The sequence below is a fragment of the Bos indicus genome, chromosome 5, assembly GCF_029378745.1.
Source record: "Bos indicus isolate NIAB-ARS_2022 breed Sahiwal x Tharparkar chromosome 5, NIAB-ARS_B.indTharparkar_mat_pri_1.0, whole genome shotgun sequence".
In the NCBI taxonomy this organism is placed as follows: Eukaryota; Metazoa; Chordata; class Mammalia; order Artiodactyla; family Bovidae; genus Bos; species Bos indicus.
This window is the reverse complement of record NC_091764.1, coordinates 101139949-101154544: the sequence shown is the minus strand read 5'-3', so window position 1 is coordinate 101154544 and position 14596 is coordinate 101139949. Positions and strand designations below refer to the sequence as shown.

The following is a 14596-nucleotide window of genomic DNA, read 5'->3' as shown; positions in this document are numbered from 1 at the left end:
GTCCCTGTGGATTTTACTTCATCTCCCCTCTGGCCTACCTTTGTTTCTGTTCTGGGAAACAAAACAATCTGCAACAAAGATAGAACATTATATTCTGAATTTCTTTTTCTGACAGATTTCTAGGCTAGTAATGGAAGAAGTAGATAGTTAAGTAGACTGATTGTGTATACTTGGAATAAAGGATTTACAGTAACATGAAGCTGAAGTAACTGATATCATCATTTAAATACATGGTGAATTTTCTGTTTTTTAAAAATGGTATAAAAAGTCACCTATTAAAAATCAATTAATGCTAAACACAGCTTTACATATATTAGAATGGAACATAAGAATACATGGCTTCAGTTAATAAGATTATAGTTTCTAAATTTTTAAAAAGAGTTCTGTCACATTTTGGTTAGTATATGAAGATGTCAGTGCTTTAGAGATGAAAAAAAATCAACACCTTGGATCTTAATCAGAGCCAAAATTTATTGCTTATTGAATAACTTACAGAAAATGTAGTCTGGAGCACTAGAGGAAGAACCTTTTAAGTTTAATTTTGTTTGTTCAGGCATTTTGTTGCAGTAACTTTTTGTGATATTTTTTCTCTTCTTGGTGCTGACTAAAATAAAACACTGTTGTCTATACGATAGGATTGTTAGGGAGTAATATTACTGACACATTTTTTGTGTAACTGTTATTTATAACTTAATATAAAATTCAGTGTCTAAAATTAGGTCGATTTTTGTACGATAGCACATATCTCTCTAAAGTGAAGTCGCTCAGTCGTGTCTGACTCTTCACAATCTCATGGACTGTAGCCTACCAGCCTCCTTTGTCCATGGAATTTTCCAGGCAAGAGTACTGGAGTGTGTTGCCATTCCCTTCTCCAGGGGATCTTCCCGACCTATGGATTGAACCTAGGTCTCCCGAACTGTAGGCAGACCTTATAAGCCACCAGGGAAGCCCATATCTCTATAGTACAGTTTAAATCAGTCATTAGAAAAATATGCTTACTTGATGTCTAACTGAAATAAGTCACAAAACTCCAGGGACAAAAACAAAATTTTGGCTGTGGTATTGGCAACATCTTGAAAAAAATAGATAAAATAATGGACCTATAAGTGAACTGTTGATTGCAGAGAGAAAATTCCAGGAAATAAGAATAGTTTATCCTGAAGAAGAGTCAAGTAAATTTGAGAAGTAAGAATGATATACCTTAGACCTTTCGTCAGTTGAGATCACCAAGGTAAAATGTGGTGGTTACAAAAAGATATGGTTATGGTTTTTGGCAGCAGTCTAGACAATTTACTTGGAGAAGGCGATGGCACCCCACTCCAGTACTCGTGTCTGGAAAATCTCATGGATGGAGGAGCCTGGTAGGCTGCAGTCCATGGGGTGGCTAAGAGTCGGACACGATTAAGTGACTTCACTTTTCACTTTCATGCATTGGAGAAGGAAATTGCAACCCACTCCAATGTTCTTGTCTGGAGCATCCCAGGGACGGGGGAGCCTGGTGGGCTGCCATCTATGGGGTCTCACAGAGTCGGACACGACTGAAAGTGACTTAGCAGCAGACAATTTACTATTTTTTATTGTTACATTAGCTACTCTGTGTATCTTCTTTTTCTTTTTTCTCATCCTATTTATAGATACTATTTAAATCTGTGGTTTGAGTGAGCTGTATGTGTTTTTGCCCTCTAGGTTCTTTTGGTCTCACAGAATGGATGAAGATTGATCTTGACTGGATACTTTTTCAAATGGAGGATAGAAGTAACACAAAACAAGGCAACAGTAGCTCTCCAGTGTTTAGTTCAATGTGCTTTATTTCTAAAATAAAAACACCAGAACTGGGAATGAAACAGCATGGGGTGTAATTCATTCTTCTGTCAGTTATCCCTGCCCACTGCATTTTGTGTGAATTCACTTGAGTCCGTATTTCTAGGTTTGTTCCACATGGGTCATTCCTTGTTTCTCTTCTTCACTTTTTGCAAGCTGAAACTCCTTGGTTCTTGACAGACTGGTCTCTGTATAATATATTCTGATATGATTATTACTTTTGGCAGAAAGACAGACACTAAAATATGTATTATGTGGAATTTCTCCTACCCCTTTCATCTCAGTATATCTGTCCATGCTGAATAATTGTTGCCATGTTTTTGTCTCTGAAGAAGTGCAGCCTTTTTCCTATTATTCTGACAAGGCTCTGGCACACACCTGTCATAGCACTGCTCACTACGTTTTAATCTTGTGACTGGAGACCATGTCTGACCTAGTTTATTTAAACTGTAGGGGATCTGATAACATACATGTATACACAGAGGCAGCTATCATACTTTTGGTAAAGAATGGCCTTTGTATTTGATACAAATTCTGATTTCATTACTTACTGTTTACATGGCCTTTGATAAGTTACCTGCAAGCCATAAAGGAGTGTTTATAAGAAAAATGGAAATAATTGTACTTGCTTTACTAGATTAATGTCTAAGTAGTAGCTAAACTATAATACATGTATAATTCTTAGCATATAGTTGAGTATTTAATAAATACTGTCCTTGAATTCTGTAAATTTTGGTTATTGAAATCTTATTCAAGACCTGCTGAATCTGAATTTTTCTTGATTTCCTTTCAGTTTTATTATTTAAGCTCCTTGCACATGATCTTTTGGTTGGATCACTATGTGTGTGCATATGTGTGTGTGTGAGAGATTTCTCAATACAGACAGGATTATTCCGTATTTCCACATTTCATTGGCTAAGGAATTTCATATTAAAAAACAACAACAACAACTTTTATCTTGGGACTTCCCTGGTGATCCAGTGGATAAGACTCCCAGTGCAGGGAACCTGGGTTTGATCCCTGGTCAGGAAACGTAAGATCCCACATGCCAAGACTAGGCCCAAGTGCCATAATTACCGAGCCTGCATACTGCAATGAAGACCCATTGCAGCTCAGATAAATTAAAACACAAAACCCTTTTATCTCCCCCCCCCATTAGCTCATAACAAAAATATTCTTTTCTTTGGATTTGCCTGGTCATCCAGTGGCTAAGACTCTGCACCCCCAAAACAGGGGGCCTAGGTTCCATCCCTGGTCAGAGAACTAGATCCTACATGCTACAAGTAAGAGTTTGCATGCCACAACTAAAACAAAGCCTACATGCTGCAGCTGGGACCTGGCACAGCCAAAAAAAAATTTTTTTTAATGTTTTTGTTACATGCAACCAAAGAATTCTACTAATGATACAGGGAAGGAGACTGAAGGAAGAAAAACCTTGATAGATTTTTCTTAGGGTAACCAATTGAAAAGAATTTGAGCATAAATTCAACCTTGCTAGAAGAGCTAGTATTTTCAGGGGGGAATATGTATACTAATGGTAAAAAATGAAGCACAAGCTGGAATCAAGATTGCCGGGAAAGAGATCAGTAACTTCAGATATACAGATGACACCACCCTTATGGCAGAAAGCAAAAAACTAAAGACCCTCTTGAGGAAAGTGGAAGAGGAGAGTGAAAAAATTGGCTTAAAAGTCAACGTTCGGAAACCTAGGATCATGGCATCTGGTCCCATCACTTCATGGCAAATAGATGGGGAAACAGTGGCAGACTTTAATTTTTGGGGCTCCAAAATCACTGCAGATGGTGACTCTAGCCATGAAATTAAAAGACACTCCTTGGAAGAAAAGCTATAACCAACCTAGACAGCATATTCAAAAGCAGAGACATTACTTTGCCAACAAAAGTCCATCTGGTCAAGGCTATGGGTTTTCCAGTGGTCATGTATGGTTGTGAGAGTTGGACTATAAAGAAAGCTGAGCACCAAAGAATTGATGCTTTTGAACTGTGGCATTGGAGAAGACTCTTGAGAGTCCCTTGGACTGCAAGGAGATCCAACCAGTCCATCCTAAAGGAAATCAGTCCTGAATATTCACTGGAAGGACTGATGCTGAAGCTGAAACTCCAATACTTTGGCCACCTGATGCGAAGAGCAGACTCATTTGAAAAGACCCTGATGCTGGGAAAGACTGAAGGCGGGAGGAGAAGGGGACGACAGAGGATGAGATGGCTGGATGGCATCACTGACTCAGTGGACATGAGTTTAGGTGGACTCCGGGAGTTGGTGATGGACAGGGAGGCCTCGAGCGCTGCAGTCCATGGGGTCACAAAGAGTCAGACATGACTGAGTGAGTGAACCCTGGAAAACTATAGCTGGAGCTTTCCATGGTTATGTTCAAAGAGAATCCCACAGTTTGATCATGTGATTTATTATCAAAGGATGGGGGGAAAACATGAGTTTTAAAAAGTAATGGCTCAAGTCCACAAGCCTGACAGATTATTGGATTGGCCTGAGTGACACTAGATCTGATGGAGGATCACTGGCCCATAATAGGAATGTGGTAGGATTAAAGAATTGCCAGATCTAGTTAATAACCAGGGGCTAAGGTGCCAGTTGGAGAAGGCAATGGCACCCCACTCCAGTAGTCTTGCCTGGAAAATCCCATGGATGGAGGAGCCTGGTAGGCTGCAGTCCGTGGGGTTGCTAGGAGTTGGACACGACTGAGCGACTTCACTTTCACTTTTTAAAAAAAATATTCTGAAATTTATTGTAAATATAGTGCTTTTATTATGCTCACAATACTAGTATTGATATTTTTTTTTAAATTTTATTATTATTTTTTTACTTTACAATATTGTATTGGTTTTGCCATACATCAACATGCATCTGCCACGGGTGTACACATGTTCCCCATCCTGAACCCCCCTCCCACCTCCCTCCCCATACCGTCCCTCTGGGTCATCCAGTGCACTAGCCCCAAGCGTCCTGTATCCTGTATAGAACCTGGACTGGCGATGCCATTCTCCCAAATCATCTCCCCACCCCCACCCCCGCCCCCCCCCACCACCACAGAGTCCCGCTTTCACTTTTCACTTTCCTGCATTGGAGAAGGAAATGGCAACCCACTCCAGTGTTCTTGTCTGGAGCATCCCAGGGACGGGGGAGCCTGGTGGGCTGCCGTCTCTGGGGTCGCACAGAGTCAGACACGACTGAAGCGACTTAGCAGCAGCAGCAGCAAGATGGTAATAGGGATAGTGAAGTCATTTGTACCAGTTCAATAAAATCAACTTGAGTATTTAAGCACACACGGAATATTTGCAACATCCATATTTGCGTAATTAGGGTATTTTATACTAAAAGCAGAAAAAACAAAGTTGCCAGTTAAATATTTCCAAAACAATTTTTATTATCTCTTTCTTTAAGTATGTACTCCCATCTACTGGAAAACCCATTTGAGTGAAAACATACGCCAACATTAGTCAGAAACTATATATATTTGCTAGCACAAGTAATAAGCTTTTTATAAATTCAATTTATATGTAAACAGATGGATTAGCATAATTCCAGACCGCTTTTTGTAAGTCATCTCTGCCAAAGAGCCTGAAATATACTGGGGCTGGTTTTCGCTGGCCAGTCCTGACTTAGGATAACACAAATACATTATACCTAGAGTAGATTTATACAGATTTCTAAGTTCAAGGAACTTGCAATGAAGTGAAGTAAGACCAGTCAAGCCTATTGTCCAATAGTCTCTATAACCCTAGCCTAATCATTTGACAAATACTATCAAAGTCAAGTTAAAACTGAGTCTAATGTTTAGCTTTGCCACATGCTAATTCTGTGATTGTGGAGAATTTATCTTTGCACCAATTTTTCCATCTGCGAAAATGATCAGTGACAAGTTTTTCTTAGATTGTAAAGTAAGCCTAATAGCATTTGGAACTAAATACTAAATGGCTCAGCTAGAATTTCTCCCTTTTTCCCTGAACTATAAGTGATAATCTCTGTCTTCCACTATCCCAAAATTCAGCTGGAAGATGGAAAGAAGAAAAGACATTGTGAACAATTAAATTTGCATAATATCAATGATAGAAATGGGAGAAAATATTTGCAACCCTATATCTGGTAACGGAGAAGGCTATGGCACCCCACTCCAGTACTCTTGCCTGGAAAGTCCCATGGATGGAGGAGCCTGGTAGGCTGCAATCCGTGGGGTCGATCAGAGTCGGACACAACTGAGCAACTTCACTTTCACTTTTCACTTTCATGCAATGGAGAAGGAAAAGCAACCCACTCCAGTGTTCTTGCCTGTAGAATCCCAAGGACAGGGGAGCCTGGTGGGCTGCCATTTCTAGGGTCGCACAGAGTTGGACACGACTGAAGTGACTTAGCAGCAGCAGCAACAATACATAATAGAATGAGTTTTCCACAAGAATAAAAGGGAAAGGGGGTGGTTTTCCTCTCTAAAAAGAGCCAATGAATGGAATGAAAATGGAGAATAGTAATATAGAGATTATTTTCTTGTTTTACTGGAGATACAATATTTGAAAGGTTAAGACAGATTTAGAAGATTTAAGTGATCTTCCAATGGATACACAGTAGCAAAGCCTAAGTATTTAAAAAGTACCCTTAGTCACTGTTCTCATAGTGGGAATTTGAAGCATTTTGGTTTATTTTATGAAGATCTAGTAAATGGAAATGAATTGGAATAGCTCTGGATACTCAGAGAAGAAAGATATTTCTTCCTTTAAGCCCCCAAGATTCCCATCCTCTGGTATGTGTGTATGTATTAGTCGCTCAGTCTTGTCCGACTATTTGTGACCCAATGGACTGTAGCCCACCAGCCTCCTCTGTCCATGGAATTTTCCAGGGAAGAATACTGGAGTGGGTTACCATTCCCTTCTCCAGAGGATCTTCCCAACCCAGGGATCAAACCTGGGTCTCCTGCATTGCAGGCAGCTTCTTTACCGTCTGAGTGAGGGAAGCAAGCTCTTATTTCTCTTTCGTTTTTATAAACTTTTATTAGTTATTAATTTGGCTGTACCAGGTCTTCGTTGTGGCATTTGAACCCTTGAGTTGCGGCATGCAGGATCTAATTCCCTGATCGGGAATCAAAGTCGGACCCCCTGCATTGGGAGCACAGAGTCAGCCCCTGGACCATAAGGGAAGTCCCTATCTTTTTCTTAACATGTATTTATTCATTCATTTATTTTTGGCTGAGTCTTAGTTGCAGCATGCAGAATCTTGTTGTTGTGTGAGTGCTTAGTGGTTGTGGTGTGCAGGCCTAGCAGTTGTGGTGCGCAGGCTTAGTTGCCCTGTGGCAAGTGGGATCTTAGTTCCTGGAGCCAGGATCAAACTCATGTCCTGTGCATTGGCGGGCAGATTTTTAACCACCGGGCCACCAATGAAGTCTATATTTCCCTTTCTTTAAATGGGACCTGTGTATATGGTGACATAGCACTGTGTGATTAGGTTATGTTGTATGACAAAGGTCCGGGGACTTTGTAACTATAAGACCTTCAATCAGTTGGCTTTAAATTAATCAAATGGCAACCTAGATATCCATCAGCAGATGAATGGATAAGAAAGCTGTGGTACATATATACAATGGAATATTGTATTAAAAAGAATACATTTGAATCAGCTCTAATGAGGTGGATGAAACTGGAGCCTATTATACAGAGTGAAGTAAGCCAGAAAGAAAAACACCAATACAGTATGCTGCTGCTGCTGCTAAGTTGCTTCAGTCGTGTCCGACTCTGTGCGACCCCATAGGCGGCAGCCCACCAGGCTCCCCGGTCCCTGGGATTCTCCAGGCAAGAACACTGGAGTGGGTTGCCATTTCCTTCTCCAATGCGTGAAGGTGAAGTCGCTCAGTCGTGTCCCACTCTTGGCAACCCCACGGACTGCAGCCTACCAGGCTCCTCCATCTGTGGGATTCTCCAGGCAAGAGTACTGGAGTGGGGTGCCATTGCCTTCTCCGCCAATACAGTATACTAACGCATATATATGGAATTTAGAAAGATGGTGATGATAACCCTGTATGCAAGACAGCAAAAGAGACACAGGTGTATAAAACAGTCTTTTGGACTCTGTGGGAGAGGGCGAAGGTGGGATGGTTTGGGAGAATGGCATTGAAACATGTATATTATCATATGTGAAATGGATTGCCAGTCAAGGTTCGATACATGAGACAGGGTGCTCGGGGCTGGTACACTGGGATGACCCAGAGGGATGGGATGGGGAGGGAGGTGGGAACGGGGTTCAGGATGGGGAACACATGTACACCCGTGGCAGATTCATGTCAATGTATGACAAAACCAATACAATATTGTATAGTAATTAGCCTCCAAAACAATAAAGTAAAAGAGAAAAAGGAGTTCACTAAATTATAAAATAATAATTCAGAAGTGAAAAAATTAAAAAAAAAAATCAAATGGGATGAGATGGCAGTCTGCTGACACCCTGAGCCCACTTGTGCCCAGACTCCCTACCCATTAACTGTGAGATAATAAATGTGTGTTGTTTTAAATACCTAAACTTATGATAGTGAGTTATGTAGCAGAAGAAACCTAATAAGGACTTCCCTGGTTGTCCAGTGGTTAAGACTCCAAGCTTCCACTGCAGGGGGCATGGGTTTGACCTCTACACAGGGAAATTCTGAATACCTTGTGGTGTGGCCAGAAAGGAAAGATAAAATCTACTGTATGTATACGAAGACTAGGTCTGAAGAGAAGCAGTAGAGACAAATTTATAAGACAGACTGAGGCATGAGGACAAGATGATGCAGTGGTGGGGAGATGGGAAAGAGAGAACTTAGAGAGGTCAAGTCTGGAAATCAAGGGAGAAGTGAGCTTCTCCATGCAGCTGGGATGTGTTTTAAGAAATCGAACTTGCCAATTTGGGGCCACTCAAAGGACGACAGGCAAAAAATGTTCTGTGCCTTTTATAACTCTGGCCTAAATGGGAACACCAAGGTAATTACTACCCTGAAAAGCGGAAATCATGTTTTAGAGCTTCTATGGGTACCGCATGCTCCTCTGTCTCCAGCAGAGACCTCAGCCCACACAGACAGCTGCTGGCTTCACATGAGGTGGCCCTCCGTGTAGAGCTCCACCTTTGTCTAGGCCAGGAGAACTGGTATTGGCAGCTATCACAGAATAAAAGAATGGAGGACCTGCCAAGCAGCCTTCCTAGTAAGGTATATTTGAAAGAAAAATGAGATCTGGCGTTACGAAAGGAGGTTGAGTCTAGCACACGTTTTTCTACTTAAACAGAGCTGTGAGTTTTTCTACTTCAAAGACAGAACACATGGAATTAGATGGGCCTCTGGGCTTCATTTACACTTTCTCCTGGTTTTACTTATATAACTAATCCCTTCAGGATACGGAAGGAAGAAGTTTCTTTTTAAGCCAACAATTGTATATGTAGATAAATACTTTTAGAAAAAAATTATTGTTGCACTTTTTTTTTTCCTTTTAAGAATGGTGGTATTGGGAATTCCCTGGCGGTCCAGTGGTTAAGACTCCAAGCTTCCACTGCAGGGGTCACAGGTTGAATCCCTGGTCAGGGAACTAAGATCTCACATGCCTCAGTGGTGTGGCCAATAAATAAATGAAAAAACTGATCAAAAAAAAACAAAGAAGGGTGGTATTGAAACCGTCTGGAGATGGATAGTGGTGATGGTTGCATAGCAATGTAAATGTACTTACTGCCACTGAACTGGACACTTTAAAGAGGCTAAAAAGGTAAATTTTACACTTCCTTTAATTTAGCACGTTTTTTTAAATTGAAAAGTTTACAGTTCTACCGTTAGTTTCTAAGGCCCCTTTTCACATCTTCAGTGGCATTAAAAATCTTGACGAATTCAGTTTTTAAAGGAGCCTGATGGTATTATATAGCAAGTCTTCAAATATTTCTAGTAGGAATAGTATTTTCCAAGTACACATCTGAGCTTCTCCTAAAGTTCTATTAGACATATTTACCCTTTGAAGTTATGTTTTTGAGGCATTTCAGGCTGAGCTTAATATCAGATCCTGCTTCCCACAGTTTGCGTCACTTAGCCCAATCTCTAGGTTAAACTCTGATCTCTAGTAAAAGCACATTAAATAACTCTGGTCCAACAATAACACTTGGCCTCTAAGAATCTTTTTTACTGGCAAGACTCTGATACTGTACTCTGTTTTCGATAACCAGATCTCTGTTTTGTCTCTTGTGGCTGAGTGTCTGTTCTGTAACCTTACTAATACCCTGAATGCTCTATGATTAGGTTTAGAGTCTCATTCCACAAATATTTACGGGATCTACTAGGTGCCACACACTATTTTAGATGTTTGGGTAAAAATCAGCAAAAAAAATGAAAGAAATCCTCATCATCATTTGCTTTTTTTTTTTTTTTCCCCATCATTTGCTTTATATTACAGTAGGGGAAACAGATAGTAAATGGTAAATGTTATTAAGCTGGAAGTGAGCCTGGAATGTTTGAGGAACAGCAATGAGGCCAGTATGGACGGAACACAGAGAGCAATGGTAGAAGAAAGGTAATTAAGGGCTAGATTAACAGGCCTTAAGAAAACTGTAGAGACATTGTTTTATGTTGTAAGAAATTGAGAAGCATTGAACAATTTTGAGCAGAGAAGTAATATGGTCTAACATACTTATAGGTTTTTTTTTTTTTTGCTGTGTGGCATGTGGGATCTTAGTTCCCTGACCGGGAATCAAACCCAGCCCCTTGCATTGGAAATGCTAAGTCTTAACCACTGGATGGCCAGAGAAGCCCCTACAAGGGCAACAAAGAAGCACCTAAAATTATTAGTAGGAACAGTCCCCCAGGTTCACAGAAGGACTTGAACAGTTTGTATTCCCACCAGCCAGAATGGAAAACTCAAATATATCATGGGACCAAAAGTAGGGAACTCGGAAGTGTATTGCGTCAGCAGTGGGAAAAAATTGTCATAGTTTAAAAGCCATTCGACCACACTTAACAAAGCTCACCAATAAGCCTTACCAAGAAAGACCTACGTATAGCACAGGGAACTCTACTCAGTATTCTGTGATAACCTATATGAGAAAAGGATCTTTAAAACATGAATATGTGTATATATATAACTGAATGACTTTGCTGTACCCCTGAAACTAATACAACATTGAAAATCAACTGTACTCCAGTCAAATGAAAATATATTTTAAAAAAAGCAGGTTTTTTCCTCTTGTTCCGGTGGCTAAGACTCCATGCTCCCAATGCAGGGGATCCAAGTTTGATCCCTGGTCAAGGAGCTAGATTCCACATGCTGCAGCTAAGACCTGCCTGCTATGTAAAATAAATAATGTTTTTAAAAAACCAAACTTTGATCACAGCTGGGGTAAACAATAGAGTAACCAAAAAGCTTAAAAGGGAAAAGCTGAAGAATGAATTAGCCGTAGGGGCTTTGAAAGCTTCAATATATCCTGGAATCTAGGAGGCCATATTCATGAGTCAGGCTGTACATGTGTTCAAGAAAGACATGAAGAAGAAAAAAAGACGAGAAAAAGGGACCGCCCTGGTGGTCCTGTAGTTAGGACTGGGCGCTTTCACTGCTGTGGTCGTGGGTTCAACTGCCGGTCAGGGAACCAACAACAGTGAACTGGGAAGAGGGAGAATCTGATTGCCAAAGTTGCTACATTATATTGTTTGATAAACCCAGTTTCCAAAAAAATATTCAGTTCAGTCACTCAGTTATGTCCTACTCTTTGTGACCCCATGAATTGCGATTCACCAGGCCTCCCTGTTCACCACCAACTCCCAGAGTTCACTCAAACTCACGTCCATCGAGTCAGTGATGCCATCCAGCCATCTCATCCTCTGTTGTCTCCTTTTCCTCCTGTCCCCAATCCCTCCCAGCATCAGTCTTTTCCAATGAGTCAACTCTTCGCATGAGGTGGCCAAAGTACTGCAGTTTCAGCTTTAGCATCATTCCTTCCAAAGAACACCCAGGACTGATCTTTAGGATGGACTGGTTGGATCTCCTTGCAGTCCAAGGGACTCTCAAGAGTCTTCTCCAACACCACAGTTCAAAGGAGTCAATTCTTCAGCACTCAGCTTTCTTTATAGTCCAACTCTCATATCCATACATGACTACTGGAAAAACCATAGCTTTAACTAGACGGACCTTTGTTGGCAAAGTAATGTCTCTGCTTTTTAATATGCTGTCTAGGTTGGTCATAACGTTTCTTCCAAGGAGCAAGTGTCTTTTAATTTCATGGCTGCAGTCACCATCTGCAGTGATTTTGGAGCCCAGAAAAATAGTCTGTCAGTTTCCATTGTTTCCCCATCTATTTGCCATGAAGTGATGGGACTGGATGCCATGATCTTAGTTTTCTGAATGTTGAGTTTTAAGCCAACTTTTTCAACCTCCTCTTTCACTTTCATCAAGAGGCTCTTTAGTTCTTCTTCACTTTCTGCCATAAGGATGATGTCATCTGCATATCTGAAGTTACTGATATTTCTCCCAGAAATCTTGATTCCAACTTGTGTTTCGTCCAGCCCGGCATTTTGCATGATGTACTCTGCATAGAAGTTAAATAAGCAGGGTGACAATATGCAGGATAAAGATAGGAGGGAGTGGAGCTATGTAAGAGTAAAGTTTCTGTAAACTATTGAAATGGAATTTGTATTAATCCAAGACAGATTGCAACCAATTAAGATGTTAATAATAATTCGCAGAGCAACCACTAAACACACAATTTAAAAATTTGTAGGGAATTCCCTGGTGGTCCAGCAGTTAGGAATCTCAGCTTTCACTGCCAACGGCCTGGGTTCCATCCCTGGTTGGGGAGGTAAGATCCTGTGGCCAAAAAAATAAAAGTACATAGTAAAGAAACAAGAACATTTAAGTGACCCACTAGAAAGCTATAACAAAAAAGAATGCAGTAATGGAGGAACTGAGGAACAAAAAGACATAGTAAACAAACGGCAAACTGGCAGACAGAAATTCTAACTGTTCCTTTAATACATTCAATGAAAGTAGATGAAATTATCAAAAAGCTGAAATTGGCATACGGATATATAAAAGGAAACACGTGATCCAATTATATGTTGTCATGTTTGATTCAAAGGTGCAAGTAGATTAGAGGTAAAGGAACAGAATAGGCTATGCTGTGAAACAGTAACCAAAAGAGAGCTAGAGTAACTATACCAATATCAGACAATGCAGTCTTGAAGACAAAAATCGTTACTAGAGAACAAAAAAAGATGTAATGAGAAAAGGTCAATCTATGAAGAAGAAGTAACAATTATAAACCTATGTACCTAAAACAGGTCTGAAAAATAAAAATGGACAAAATTGAAGGAAGAAATAGACAATTCAACAATAATGACTGTAGAATTTAATACCCCACTTTCAATAATGGTTAGAAGAAGTGCAAGGAGAATCAACAGGGAAATAGACTTGACCAACTTTACATCTAACAGACATCCATGGACTACTTCAACACCCAACAGTAGCAAAACGCATTTTCTCTACTGCACATAAGGGCTCTCCAGGTGGCACTAGTGGTAAAGAACCCTCCTGCCAATGCAGGAGATATGAGAGATGCTGGTTTGATCCCTGGGTCAGGAAGACCCACCTTAAGGAAGGCATGGCAACCCACTCCAGTATTCTTGCCTGGAGAATCCCATGGACAGAGGAGCCTGGTGGGCTACAGTGCATAGTGTTGAAAAGAGTTGGACATGACTGAAGCAATTTAGCAAAAACAAAAAAAGTGGGCATGTAAAACATTTCCCAGGATAGAATACATGTTTTTCAACATCAAAATCTCTATCTAGATCCTTTAAAATTTTTTTCTCTCTCTTCTCTATTTTTTTGTTGTGGCTGCAACCCTGCACCATATGGGATCTTAGTTCCCCAACCAGGTGATCAAACCTGTGCTCCCTGCATCAGAATCCACAGAGTCTTAACTACTGGACAGTCAAAGAAGTTCCCCAAACTTTCTCTTTATTGATATTCTCTATTTGATGAGACATCATTCCCATACTTTAGTTAGTTCTTTAGATGTGATTTGATCACATTTAAAATAATTGGGGGTGTGGGAGCGAGGCTCCAGTGGGAGGGGACACACTATACTTACAGCTGATTTACAGTGTTGTACAGTATAAAGCAACACAACATTGTAAAGCAATTATTCTCCAATTAAAAACAAAAATAACTAACACAAAGTTTTTACCTAGTAAGTACAACATCTGGACTTCCTCAATGACTATTTCTATTGATTTTTTCCTCCTGTGTATAAATGATACTTACTTATTTCTCATAAATGTTTTACTGAAAACTAAATGTCTCAAGGAGAAGGCAATGGCACCCCACTCCAGTACTCCTGCCTGGAAAATCCCATGGATGGAGGAGCCTGGTAGGCTGCAGTCCATGGGATCGCTAAGAGTCGGACACGACTGAGCGACTTCACTTTCACTTTTTCACTTTCATGCATTGGAGAAGGAAATGGCAACCCACTCCAGTGTTCTTGCCTGGAGAATCCCAGGGGCAGGAGAGCCTGGTGGGCTGACGTCTATGGGGTCACACAGAGTCGGACACGACTCAAGTGACTTAGCAGCAGCAGCAGCAAACGTCTCAAATAATAATACGGGGCAGCTCTGCGAAGTAGATTCTGCTGCCTCCTTGAGGTTTATCATTTTGGTGCTTCTTAAACTTGTTATTTGTTTGTTCTGTGGTTTTTAAAAATAATTCCAAATAAATTTTCAATGTCAGGCTTTTTCAAAGCCCCTATGGATACCTCATTCCTCAGC

General features: G+C 40.5%; 1 protein-coding gene across 9 annotated transcripts in view; it reads left to right on the top strand.

The window, feature by feature from the left end:
* The window catches only part of RIMKLB (ribosomal modification protein rimK like family member B), a 46288-nt gene extending 44444 nt beyond the window's left edge, over positions 1 to 1844 (top strand). For all 9 annotated transcript variants that reach the window (XM_070790181.1, XM_070790182.1, XM_070790180.1 and 6 more), the window contains one exon: positions 1687 to 1844. The gene's annotated coding sequence lies outside the window, so the exon portion shown is untranslated. The remainder of the gene's footprint in view (positions 1 to 1686) is intronic.
* Positions 1845 to 14596: the final 12752 nt, after the last annotated feature.